Source organism: Suricata suricatta, chromosome 11, assembly GCF_006229205.1.
Source record: "Suricata suricatta isolate VVHF042 chromosome 11, meerkat_22Aug2017_6uvM2_HiC, whole genome shotgun sequence".
In the NCBI taxonomy this organism is placed as follows: domain Eukaryota; kingdom Metazoa; phylum Chordata; class Mammalia; order Carnivora; family Herpestidae; genus Suricata; species Suricata suricatta.
In genome coordinates, this window is record NC_043710.1 from 85,369,401 (window position 1) to 85,383,320 (window position 13,920).

The following is a 13,920-nucleotide window of genomic DNA, read 5'->3' on the forward strand; positions in this document are numbered from 1 at the left end:
GTAAACTGGTGCAGCCGCTCTGGAAAACAGTGTGGAGGTTCCTCAAAAAACTATCCATAGAACTCCCTTATGACCCAGCAATAGCATTGCTGGGGATTTACCCAAGAGAGACAGAAATGCTGATGCATAGGAGCACATGTACCCCAATGTTCATAGCAGCAATGTCAACAATAGCCAAAACATGGAAAGAGCCTAAATGCTGGTCCTCTTTGAGTTGCACAACTTTTCCAAAGCAGGTGCGAATTGTAATCAGCCCAGAGCTGGACATCAAGCTGATGCCTTGGTCTCACTCCCAGAGAACCTGACCCCAGGATATTCTAACAGCAACCAAGATTGAGGCCCACTAGTGTCTTTTCTGCCCTGTAGGAGTCACGGTCTGGTGGGGAAGACACAGGCAAACAATCAGTGCAGTAGAGAGTGATAGGAAGACCAAGACATTGCCTTAATTGGCTTGGCCACAGTGAGTGAGGAAGGGTCAAGAAAGACTTGGTGAGGAAGGTACGTGGTGAATGAGGTGGTGTGAGCCTGCTGGCCATGAGAAGCTGGTGTGCTGAGCACCCATCACGTGCCATCTGTGTGCTAGGTGATTTTTATGCATTGTCTCATTAAATATTCAAATAGATCTATTAAGTCTGTCTTAATCTACCGATGATTTAGTAACTTGCTTAACGTCACTGAGCGATTAGGTGGCCGGACCGTGTATGTCTGATTCCAAAATCTCTAAAATCAGCTGCCACCACCTCTGAGGTTACTCGTCCTTGGCCCTCGGGGTTTGAGCAGACTCTCAGTGGTTCTGAGCCCCAGTGGGGATCCGACTCTGAAGTATCTGGCCCAGGAGACTGCCAGATGGACACACACCTGTCTGTGCCATGAAACCACTTCATGATTCGCTGCTGTGCTGCCCCGTGCACCCAGGCTGCCTGGAGCCGCCTTCCTTTTCTTCCTGAGGGGACTGTACCTTCCATCCACCCTCCTACTTGCCTTCGGAGACCTCCAGTTCAGGCTTACAGCTGCTCCTTGACTTTTGCTAACAACAGCAACATTTGCCCCTACAGGTCCCTAACTATTCCAAAGAGACGGGGCATCCACATGTCCCAGCTGACATCTGTTCAAGTATAACCGAGTGCCCCTTCCAGTCCTGGAAATGTCAGGGTTTGGAAAATATGGCCCTTTACAAGGAAGACACAACTACCCATCAGCCACTGAGTCCACTAAGAGTAAGTCTCATTCATCTAAAGTGTGTCTGCCTCTGCCAGGAGTGGGGTGAATGCCTGCCATTCCTGGATTTCTTAGCTGAGACGGGTGTGCGTGCTGCGGTAACCAGAACCCGTGAGCCTGGCACCAAACTGCAGTCCACGGAGCTCAGTGAGCAGAGGTGCTGGATTGAATTCTTTCAATGCTCATTGGTTGTGTGCAGATAAGACATTTTTCTGCCATTCTGTATTCAAATAGAAGCTCTCTTTAGGCCTCACTTTCATGTTTTTGATAGAGAAAAGAATTTTAGGGGTTTCTGGGTGGCTCAGTCGGTTAAGCATCCAGCTTCGGCTCAGGTCATGATCTCACGGTTCATGGGTTTGAGCCCTGCGTCGGGCTCTGTGCTGACAGCTAGCTCAGAGCCTGGAGCCTATTTCAGATTTGGTGTCTCCCTCTCTCTCTGACCTTCCCCTGCTCATACTCTCTCTTTCTGTCTCTCAAAAATAAAATTAAAAAATCATATAAAAAAGAATTTTAAAAGGTTTAATTCTCTTGACCCTGGGAAAATCAATTATATGAACACATAAGTACAACCAAAACTTGCTCTGAGTTTTGGGAGCACAATAAGGAGTGGTGGGGAGTGAGGTGAGCACACACACACAATCCTAATGGGAACAACTGTTATTCAGCCATTGCTAGTTGTTGCCACCGTCTGAATGCAGAGCTGGTGCTGTAAGATCTTCCTCTTTCATTTTTCTGGAGAAGCGAGAAATGAAGACTTTTAAACAGGGATTTTTTTCAATGTTGACAACTAATTCAACAATTTTTGAGACAGTGAGCTAACCAAAGAAAATATATCTGCGAGTTGGATTCAGTCCGTCAGCAGTCAATTTATACTTCTGGGCTCTGCGTTGGAGAAAGGCTTTTTCCTCACATGGATGCATTGCATGGTACTTTGAGTTATGCTGAGCATGGTGTGAAGAGTTGTGGTAGCACCAAACTACTCTCCTCACTGACAGGTCTTCTGTGCACACGGCCCATCAGCCCCCAGTACACAGGAAGCCAGAAGGCCCATCTGGGACTCACGTCATAGCAAGGAGAGGCGTAAATGGGCCGCCCCTTCCCTGTCCACCGGTCTGGTTCCTATGGTCCTCATGAGCCCTGCCTCTTCACCCCCAGGCTCGCTGTCCCCAGTCTCCTCCATAGTGCAGGCGACCATCATGACCCCTCCGTGTTCCTACAGTGAATCTTCTGTCTGGAATCTTCTGTCCCTCTCTGATTTCACCCTTTGCAAATACAGTGTAGTGAGTAGAATCTGAGACAAGTTTGCAGCCAAACATCAGTCACGGTGGACGTGGTTCTGAGCAGGGAGAAATTTCTATAAATGCTTCAAAGAAGGTGGAAGGAGCTCCCCCTCGGGGGAGGACTGTCAGGACAAGAACCTGAGGCAGGTCAGCTCTCGAGCTCCTTTCTGGCTCCAAGGTAATGGATACTGGTCACCAGCAATGATGGGATCCTAGAACAACAAGACTGCGAGGCTCTGGTGTGGGTAAGGTTAGAGCGCCTGTGCTGGTTTATGCCCGGGCTGCTCCTCGCTTTCGTGGGCCCACAAGGGCTCGGGGAACCGTACTGTTAGTTCTGCTCCAAGCGGAGTGCCCAGTAAAGGGGATTCTGCAGAGATCTGCCATCACCACAGTGAATTTAGGCACCCCTGTCTCTGGAATGTAAAGGTCTCCCATGGCTATGTATGTGGGTGGGGGGAGGGTGTTCATGTGCAAGGAGCAGGGGGAAGTGCTTTCACTGAAACCTGGAGCCCGGGACAATGGGGTCAGAGGAACAGGCTGTGTCAGATAGGGCACTTCATCACTGTGGATGTCCCAGCACACCAAGTTCTTGATAGCTGGGCTGTCAAGGTCATGGCAAGACAGCCGCTGCAGAGGGCAGGTGAGGAGGCCTCAGGTGATGAGGGCTCAGACGGCCCCTTCCTGGAGCGCGGTCACAAACTCACACGTCTCCCCTGCGCTGGCATCCCAGGCTCCATCCTGGGGCAGCCTCTCTCCCCTCCAAGGGGAGCCCTTGAATCTAGCCCCTCGGCACGAGGGGCATTATTATTAAAAGCAAAGTCAAGGTCGGGATATAGATGCTGGACTGAGACTGCTCCCAGAATAACTCAACTGTACCTGGTTTTGACTCAGAGCACCTTTCCTTCGGTGCCGCTTTCCCTCTGCTCTTTCCACTCGTTCTGCTATTGTTTAAAACATGCGCTCAATTTATTTCCTGTAGCTGGTTATGCTGACTTCTTGTTTTGCTTTGCAGAATATCAGTGGAAGTGAAATGTGCATGTGTAGGCAACTCCAAATAGGTGCCTTGTGTATGTCAACTCACTTAATCATCCCCACAACACTGTAGGGGTTAGGACAGTGTGTCTGTTAGAGTGTCTGTTAGATAAGCAAGGAGACTGAGAGTCAGAAAAGGTAAAGAAGTTGCCGAAGGTCGAGTGACTCCTGAAGGGCTGAACCTGGTTTTGAACTGACCACGGCCAAATCACAGAGCTCAGGTGCTCCTGCCTTCCCACATGACGCCCATCCACGTTCAGGGAACTAAACAGAGTGTGATCTTGGGTCTGAATTATAATCCTGACTTTCCTGGCCACATATCCTGCCCTGAATTACACATTACCATATAGGTCCCCACCCTGGGTCTCTTTCTTATGTAAGAAATGGAAATAGCCAAGGGAATCATAATGGTAATGAAATAGTTATCATTGTTTCAGGAAAATTCTATGCTACCAGATAGTGGTATAATGCACTTGGTTCCTAACCTGAATTGTTACAGGCTAAGACCAGGTACGAAGTTATGAAATAATACCAGTATTATTAGCATACGTCATTAGGACAGAATGATAATAGTAATTGGCACCTCCGTTGGGGCTCTTTCAGAGCTCCTGGATTGGCTCATGAGAATCTTACAATATTAATCTCCCTTTCTAGGTGTGCTTATGCAGGGTGCACAAATGCTAGTTAACTCCCTCCCAAGATGATGACACTGTAGGGAGCATCATTGAGTGCAAAGTTTTGTGTAATATAAATACTGAGAAATGGCCTTGACCTCTGGCTGCATGGTGAAGGGGGCCAGTCAATGGCACAGGGGGCACCAGGAGGTTGAGTCAGGGCTTTTGGAGCCTCGGGCAGCCCAGACAAGGGAAGATCATTAGCTGCTCTTTTAAATTGCACCTTTGGAGGATCAACATTCCAAGGAAGTAATAAAACCTCATGCGTTATTTTACAGCATCTGGAGAGAAACATGTACTCTGCTAGAAGTGCTGTGGACGAATCCCATGATTCCTTTGTCATTAAAGAAACGAAAATACTGACACTTCACAATAAAGATAAAAAGCAAGGAAAGGAGGTGTTTCACTCAAGGTGTTTTGTTTTTGTTTTTGTTTTTTGTTTTTTGGAAGACACAGTTCTTGTCTGAAAGGGGAGCAGACAGACCTGGCATTTGCTGGTGGCGTTTAATTCTTTGGAGAAAATACAGAGACAAAAAGATCATTTTGAGGGTATTTAAAAGATTTTCTTGAGTATATTTAAGTGAGGCCAAATACATCCAGCAACTTTTAAAAGGGAAAAATTAGGCCTATTTCAAGGTATGGAATATAGATTTGAAAGTCTTAATCATGTTGGGAGTGCCTTTCAAGCAATTTAATATTTCATACGTACCTAATTATTGAGTAATGCGTCTAGGGAGCAGGCCTGTGACTGAGGTTCCCAACTTGTTTGGCCCTCATTTGTTTAACATGGAATATTTCATTGTCTTTCTCAGCAGACTGCTGTGGGCTACTCGAGGGACCCTTACGTCTATTTTTCCTAATACTTAGCCATGGCTTACTGGCCACAATGCAGATTTACCCACCAGCCCCCTGCAGATGATGTATGAAAAATCATGAATAAAAGGGCATGAAAATCGAATTAACTCATTTTCCATTTTCCCCACATTTGTATCTGTCTAGTACGTTTCCTTTTTAAGCCTGCTATCTCTTTGAAAGCCAGCAGCACAGTTATAATACATTCTCCTCATTGTAACCCTGCACTGTATGTATTCTGCATTAAATAATAAAGGAGATTAATAATTAAATCAAAATGAAAAACCACTTGTTTCCTGTCTACAGCCCAAGGGACAGGTTCCCTGGGCTGGTGCCAATTTATCAACGATGATTAGAGACTAGGAGGCAGGAGAGGCGCAGAGAAGACAACCACAAGAAAGCAGAGTCATGTGACTATGGACGAGTGAAAAAGAAGGGATGATGATGGAAGTAAGTGACTAGTGACAAAAGACCAGAGAAACAGGACATAACATGTAAAATCCTCGTAATTATAGTTGAAACCTAACGGGGGCTCACCATACACCAGATTGCACTCTAAATGCTTTACATGTGTTCACTCATGTAATCATTTCAGAAGAGGTATAAGAGAGATACTGTTCCCCCATTTTACAGATGAAGAAACTGAGGCACAAAGGAGGTTGAGCCATCTGCTCCAAAGCTAGTGTTTGCATGGATTAAACCCAGGCAAACTGGCTCTAGTCTCACTCTCAGAGTTCAAGGACAAGAAAAATGAGAATGCCCCAAATGCGACTAATGATAAATATCAAGGGAGAACAGACAGGAGAAGCCAGTGAGAGTAAGACAAAAATAAAGGCACAAGAATGAAAGACTTGGGAGTGAAAGTAGGTTAAGAAACAAAGGATGAAATGATAAGACACAGTGAAGGTGAATGCAGGCATCAGAAGTGAGCCTGGGGAAGAAGAAGAGAAAGAACAGAGAAAAGGATCACTCAAGGGAATAAGTCATCAAGTGCTCACTGTCAGATGCTTCTCCTTTGCTGTCTTATTTTTCCATGCCATGTCAAGGTAGGTGTTACTATACCCATTTTACAGAAGGTAAACTGAAGGTCTGAAAAGTGATATGCACAAGGTCACAGTTGGTTCACGGCAGAGCAGACGTTTTATTGATGATAAAATATCAATTAGGAGTGCCTGGGTGGCTCAGTTGGTTAAGCATCCGACTCTTGAACCATGATCTCATGGTTTGTGAGTTTGAGCCCTATGTCGGGCTCTGCACTGACAGCACGGAGCCTGCTTGGGATTCTGTCTCTCCCTCTCTCCACCTCTCCCTCGCTCACTCACTCTCTATCTCTCTCAAACAAATAAACTTTAAAAAAAAGTGTCAATGAAAGACATTAAGGAATATCTAAGTAATGAAGAAATATACTGTGTTCATAGACTGGAAGACTCAGTACAGTAAAGATGCCAATTCTCCCCACACTGATATGCAGACTTAATGCAATTCCTATCAAAATCCCACAAGATTTTTTATAGATAGAGAGATTATTCTAAGATTTCTATGGAAAGGTAAAGGAACTAGACTATTCTAGTAAAACAGTTTTGAAAAAGAATAAAGTGGAAGAAATCAGTCAACTGCACTTTAAACCTAATTAAATAGCTAAGCAATCAAGACTAAGTGATACCGGAGGAGAGACAGACACATAGATCAATAGAACAGAACCCAGAACCCAGAAATAGACCTTCACAAATGTACCCACTGGTTTTTGACAAAAGTGCAAAAGGGATTCAGTGGAAGAAAGGCTGTCTTCACACCAAATGGCATCAGAGCAGTATTCGTAGATGAAAAGATAAACTAAGTCTCAGACCTTATACAAAAATTAACTTAAAATGAATTACACGCTTAATGTAAATGAGACAGCTATACAACTTCTGGGAAACAAAAGCAAACCCGCGGGAATCTTCAAGATCTACAGCAGGCAGAGAATTCTTCGGCTCGACACCGAAAACCTCATCCATAAAAAGAAACACATATAAATTGGACCTCGTTGGAATTAAAAAGTTTATGTTTTGCTGAAAAAGACCCTGTTAAGATGGAAAGACAAGCTCCAGAGTAGGAGAAAATGTTTGCAAATCACGTATATGGCAAGGACTAGTACCTGGCATATATAGAACTCTCAAGATCCAACAGTAAGCAAACAATCTAATTAGAAAATGGGTCTAAGACACAAAAGGACCAAAAAGAACATATGGAGAGCAAGCAAACACAGGAGGAGACGGTCAGTGTCACTAGCCATTAGGGAAATGCAAAGCCACAGTGAGATATCATTGCACACCTATCAGAATGGCAAAGACAAAAAATAGTCACACCACCACGTAGTGGCAAGGATGTGGAGAAAACAGATCACTCCTACACTGTGGACAGGAGTGTAAAATGTTACAGCCACTATGGAAAACAATTTGACAGTTTCTTGAAATACTAAACATATAATTACCATGTGAACCATCAATTGCACTTCTGGGCACTTATCCCAAAGAAATGTAAACTTCTGTTCATGCAAAAACCTGTATACAAATATTTACAGCAGCTTTATCCATAATTGCCTCAAACTGCAAACAACCCAGATATCTTTTAAGGGGTGAATGGTTGAACAAATTCCACATCCACACGGAGATTATGGCACAGCCTGCGCGCGCACGCGCGTGCGCGCGCGCGCACACACACACACACACACACACACACACACACACACACCCCTAAATCGATCTCCAGAGAATTACACTGATTGAAAAAAAAAAGGTAGGGGCACCTGGGTGGCTCAGTTGGTTAAGCATCTCACTTCGGCTCAGGTCATGATCTCACAGAGCCTGCTTCAGATCCTCTGCCTCTCTCTCTGCCCCTCCCCCTCTCATGCTCTCGTGTTCTCTTTTTTTCTCTCAAAAATAAATAAACACTAAAAAATATCTTTAAAAAGAAAAACCAAAAGGTTATATACTGTATGATTATATTTCTATAACATTCTTGAGCTGACAAACCTGTAGAAACGAGGGCAAGTTAATGGCTGTCAGAGGGCGAAGAAGAAGTGGGACAGGAGGGGAGTAGACATGGCTATAAAAAGGAGCAACATGAGAGGTCTTGGCTGTGAGGGAAATGTGGTTTTACTGAGTGAACACTTAAGGTAAAGAATCAGGAGGAATTGGAACAGATGAGAGGAAAGACCAGTGTAAGCGCAAGCCCCTCCCCTCCCTCGAACACCCACCCCCCTGCTCCCGCCTCCCCCTCCAGGTCAGTCTCAGGGACCCAGGAGCTGGGATCCTTCCTTGGACGCCCTCCTCTCTTTCACCTCACTGAAAACTAGGAAGGCTTTCCCTGGTTCTCCCTGGCCTTCCCTTGGCCCTTCTGCCTCTCTGTGATGGCTCTTGGCCCTGATGCCATGCGGTATTCGTGGACCTGTCTGCTTTCCTCAGTCAATGGAGAGAGCTCCAAGGTTGGGCAGGCAGCGTGTGTAAATGACCCAGTCTTGTAGCAACGGTTTCTACCCAGGATCTGGCCTGTGGTTGGAGCTCCATACACATTTTAATTTTTTTCTCTTTATTTTTTTTTAAGTTTATTTATTTCTTTTGAGAGAAAGAGACAGAGTGAGCAGGGGAAGGGCAGAGAGAGGAAGACAGAATCCCAAGCAGGCTCTGCACCGTCAGTACAGAGCCTAACATGGGGCTCAGACTCACATACCACGAGATGGTGACCTGAGCCAAAGCTGGACGCTTAACCAACTGAGCCACCCAGGCGTCCCTCCACATGCATTTTTAAAGGAACATTTAAGCTCACCCAATAAAGAGCACTTTTCAAAGTGACTCAGGCACCCTGACTGGCGCTTTGAGGCCTACATACCTTACTGCCCAGTGGGGTTGCTCTGATAGTCCTGGTTAGCTGACTGGTGTAACTTTGGTTCATAAGGGGCTCTTACAGACCCGGGCACCTATGCGATCTGTCATCCCTGCCTGACGGCCAGCTTCCTGGAGTGGAGGCAAGACCTGGTCTCTGTTGCTCTTAGAACTCTCCTCCTGGCCAGACTCTGAGCACCCAGTGCTCAATAGCATGATCTTGGGAGGGACAGACTCGGAGGGCAAAACACACAGGACACAGGTTCAACCCCTGATGGCACCTCTCTACTCTAGTTCCTCACTGTCCTTTTCCTTTATGAGCAGCAAGAAACAATGTAGGAAGAGGGCATTATCTTTACCTGATATTACTGTAAGGAACCTGAGATGGGGGACAGGACCTGGGGTGGACACCCAGCCTCAAACAACCAAGTCACATGAGAAGAGAATGAGAGTTTGAAAGAGTTTGTCATGGTGTCTCCTTCCTTCCCCCTCCATTTATTTCCCCACTCCCGACCCCCAGCCTCTCTGGCCACCCTATAGGTTGACCCTCGGTGACCAGGAAGTGCTCTTGCCACCTGACAAACTGGTCAGGTTATCCCTGAGCTTTGTCCCCCAGCCTGCTCTGGCCTGGAATGATAATGGAACTTAACATTTGTGCACCAGCCAGGGTCTCCAGGGTCATGTGTTAAAGGTTTGGCTCTGACATTTAACTTAACACGATTGTTGGCAAGGGTTGCTGCCATCTGGGGCTCTGTTGACTAGAATAGCTCCCTTATCAGAATGTCAAGGTAGGAGGAACTAGAGAAGCTGGCTGAACTGGCCGGGACATGGCTCCATCCCTCGGCAGCCAGGGTCTTGGGAAGGGGGAGCCTGCCCTTCCGTTTAATAATCCCAGAGAAAGCCACCCACAAGTCTCTTAGAGAAGTACATTCAGGTGTTTTTTCAAATGCCTCACTACACCCTTTTGTGTTTGATCTCCCATGCTTCTTATCTCTTCTTTAGGAACAAGAAAAATTCCTCCCTGGGCGATAGCTGTCCCAGTAGACATCTGATGATGGACCCTCTCTTAGAAACGCTGCCAGCTCTCAATGGCCTGCCTGGAGCTCAGACAGAGTGAAAATGTGAATCTAAAAATGGCTCCTTCAAACCACCTAATGGATTGCTTCTTTCTCCCCATGGTGCTCCCACCCCCAGCCAAAAAACTCCATCAGTACTGCCCGGAAAATGCAAGCTTTCATTCTCAGGCTCCGAAGAGGAAAGCGTAACCCTGTCTGAATGATCACATTCCAAGGCTTTCAAAAATTAATTGTTCTTGGCACCTGCTAAGTGACCAAATAAATGGTTGCTGAACTGATTTAAAAACAAGAAACAGAAGTAGATACCATTTTCAAGTACATGAGCGCAGAGCACACCCATTTGTGGCTTTGACTACAGAAGGGGAACTGGGTCATTTTCAGAACACCTGCGAAGGGGACAGTGGGCACTCTGGTTGTCTTTTTCCTGCTGTGGGGTTAACTCCATCACAGAGAACCACAGTGGTGCTGGAGTCTCCTGAATTCCTGGACAGGAAACCCCGGCAGGCATTTTCAGGAAACCCCAAAGGGATTCTGCTATGCAGCCAGCCGGGGACAGCAGGGCAGAAAGAATGTCTGTGACAGAGCTATGCTGATGTTTCCCCAGTGGAAGAGTTCGGCTCTGCTCAGGATGTGGCCGCAGACTCAGGGGTGCCTGTGTTGGGGGATCCCGTTGAGAGCTGCCTGCATCCCCAGAGAAGACAGCAGACTTTCCGGGACAGCCTCTTCTCTTTGCTCCTTCTGTCTTCTCCTCCGCGCCCCCTGCTTGCTGGATGGAGTTAGTCCATTCATTCCCTGTCTCATACGGGGCATGCTACTTCAAAAAGAAATGTTGCCTGTGAGGAGTACCAGCAGATTGTAGTGGCTTTTGGAGAGGACAGAAGTCTGTCTGAGTGGGTCCCCTTTCAGTCAGAGAGCTAGATAGGGTATCCAGAGCACAGCTCGGGGAGATGGGGAGCACTGTGGAATGCACAGACGCTTTCTATGTGATGTTTCCCCCTTTGGTGGTGGCCCTGGTGCCGCTCTGATAATTTAGGCTGCTGTAATAACTATTATCAATCTCATCATTAATAAACAGAGCCTGACAAGTAATAAACATGCAATAAATGGCCCAACCTATTTCTTCCAAGGTAAAAGAATGTTGTCTTTTTGTAGCCCTAGGCGGTAGGTCTCTATTCTGTGAACTTTGTTTCAGATTGTTTGTGTCCAGGGTGGTTTAGGAGGTGGCACGAGGTGAGAAGGGGGGAGGCTGGGAGGAAGAGTAGGAAAAAGAGCAGATGGCAGAAGAGACAACCCCATCACACACACAAAATGCCCAACGTCACGTAATCAGCGTTCAATAGACAATTCCTTAACATTATTGCCAAGAAGCATGCACACTGCTACCCCCACAAAACAGAGTGAGGCTATCTAGAGTCAGATCAGTAGTTTAAAATCCCAGGCAAACTGACAAAGCTTTTTGTGTCAGAGCCCAACCAAAGGCCTTCTCCCCCTAACTCTCACACCATCCACACCCTGCTTGATTCTCCCACCAGATTCTAGGGCGCCCCAGAGTCTCATCAGCCAGCCGATGGGATTTACACTCGGCTTTGGGGAAAAGGTACGGATTTGGGAAGGCCAGCGCACCTTTCAGGGTTACTGTTTAACAGCGGAAAGAGTCTGGCTGTGAAGTCAGAAGACAAAGGTTTAGGGGATAATAGCTCTGCCACTATTCCTGCTCAGAACTCTACAGCCGTGGTCTCATCTGTAAAGCTGGTGAATGACCTCCACCCCACGGGACAGGCATCCAGATGAACTCATATGAATGTGTCTGGCTCAGTACTTGGTTCCATAAATATTAGCTTTTTTCCACTGCCTCTCTCCCACCGGGAAAGTGCTTTGTGAACCAGAAAGCCCTATGATGTGGTTAGCTTAGCAGTGAGAAAAAGGAACATTTTGGAGTCAGGCCCAGGTGAGAATTTCACTTGTGAGCTGGGTACCTCCTGCGAGTTACACAGCCCCACTAAGCTGCAGTTTCTCAGCTGGAGAAGGAAGATGCAAATATCTGCTCCGTTAAAAGGATCAAAAAGGAGCAAAGTGCTTGGCACATTTAAAATGTGCTCTGACATACAGCAAACAGTCGTGTGCCTGTTGATCTTCTGGTGTCCGAGACGGCTCTCAGAACAGGTGCCGGGCTAGCCTTCCCCGGCCTGTGTTTAGGGTATTGGGGGCCAGACCTGGTCCCAGGAGCTGGCTCTGCCAGGAGGCTGCCCCACAGTCCTGAGAGAGTGAGGATGACCTTGTTTGAGGGGAAACACAGACAGCGCTCCCGGAGAGACACACGGACCTCGGAGAAGCGGATAATGATGGCCTTCCCTATTCCCTATCCCTGCCCTGGCAGCCTGGACTCCTGGCCTTTCTGCAGAGTTGGAAAGATGTTTAGAAAGATGTGGAGGCATGCCAGAAGTGACCAGGCGGCAAGGAGGGCAGAAAGAGCAAGACCACGTTTCCAGTTTGGCCAGACTTAAAAGAAAGCAAGAGTAAGCTGGGGTCAAAGGCTGAGGGAGCTTGGCGCCCCACTCCAGCTGTCTACACCCAGGTATGAAGGCAGAGTAGTTACCCCCGGGGAATAATGCCCACCACCCTGCCTTGGCTTCTCATTTCACTGCAGGGGGTTTCAGTACCCTCCTCCTCCCCAAGCATCCCTGTTCCAGCACCTGCAAGGTGATGTTTACAGCCCTCTGAAGACTGAACTCCCAATGCCCAGGGCATCTGCAGGCTCTGGGGATCTCGGATTTCCTGGTTGAACTTTAAACCCGCCCTACACCCTACACTGTCCCCATGGGCTCCCAAAGTGGCAGGTGCCTGGCAAAAGCTAACTGCCAGGGGCAAGGGGCACCGGAACCGGTGAGCAGGGGAGATACGAAGAAGGAAAAGAAGACAACTTACTTGTTGAGATGGGAGTTTCCAAGTCCCACTGATGCTAACTTGTGGGTGCAGGGGCGCTCAGGGCCCTCGAGGGGTCTCTCCAGCCTCAGCCATTACCACAGCCTAGGAGTCTGCCTGGAGCGTCTCCTTGTCGTGGGGTCCTGTGGCCAGAGGCTAAGCCATCCTGTCCCTTCCCGCGCCAGCCCCTTGAGTCACTCCCTTCCTCCAGCAGCGGGAGGCTCTGCTCAGGCTCTCGCTCTCTCGCGCGCGTTCCCCTCCCCTCTCTCGCCGTCTCTTTCCCCCTCCTACCTCCGCCCGCTTCTCTCCCCTGGTTCTCCTCCCCGTCGGCCCCAGTGCGAACGACTCTCTGTGTAACACTGTGTAAGAAGACTTAAAGGGCCCCGGGCAATGGCGGGAGGGGCGGGGGTGGGGCGGGGTTCCCGGCCAGTCCTGGGAAGAAGCCGGTTCTGAAAGAATCGGATCCGGGAGGCGTGGAGAGAACCTGAGGGGAGGGGGCGGGCAGCTCTCCCCTCCCTCGCGCACTCTCCCTGCCACGTCCGTCCGGGTGGTGGTTCTGGGGGTGCTTCTAGCCAGGAAGGCAAAGGATGGAGATCTGTGCGATCCTGTGTGTGAGTGTGTGTGTGTGTGTGTGTGTGTGTGTGTGAGCGCCCGCCTGTGCATGTGAGGACCGTGAGTGCATGTGTGAGCTTGCCTGCATGTGCATGTATGAGCGCCAGGTGTGCAAGTGTGAGCGCCAGGTGTACATGTGTGTGAGCGCGCCTGTGCTTGTGCCTGTGTATGAGCACGCGCGCGTTGAGTGGGTGCAGTGAAGCAAAGACGGAAGAAACTAGAAGGGCAGAAACCTTGGATCAGAGCCTTGGACGGGCTGCTCAGTCACCCCGCTGCTGCTGCATCCTCACTCTCCGCGCTACTGTGGGCGCAGTGAGGACCGTGGTCCCGTCCAGAGACAGGAAACAGACCTGCTCCCAGGGCTCTCTGCTCACCGCCTAAATGTGCTTTC

At 48.2% G+C, this 13,920-nt stretch overlaps 1 protein-coding gene across 2 annotated transcripts in view; it reads right to left on the reverse strand.

Moving 5' to 3' along the window:
- KCNJ5 (potassium voltage-gated channel subfamily J member 5) overlaps positions 1 to 13,237 on the reverse strand; it is a 29,358-nt gene extending 16,121 nt beyond the window's left edge. Inside the window, exon 1 of one of the 2 annotated variants that reach the window (XM_029915284.1) lies at positions 13,209 to 13,237. The gene's annotated coding sequence lies outside the window, so the exon portion shown is untranslated. Of the gene's footprint in view, positions 1 to 12,920; positions 13,183 to 13,208 lie in introns of those variants that run through there. The other variant, XM_029915283.1, reaches the window with a different exon arrangement.
- Positions 13,238 to 13,920: the final 683 nt, after the last annotated feature.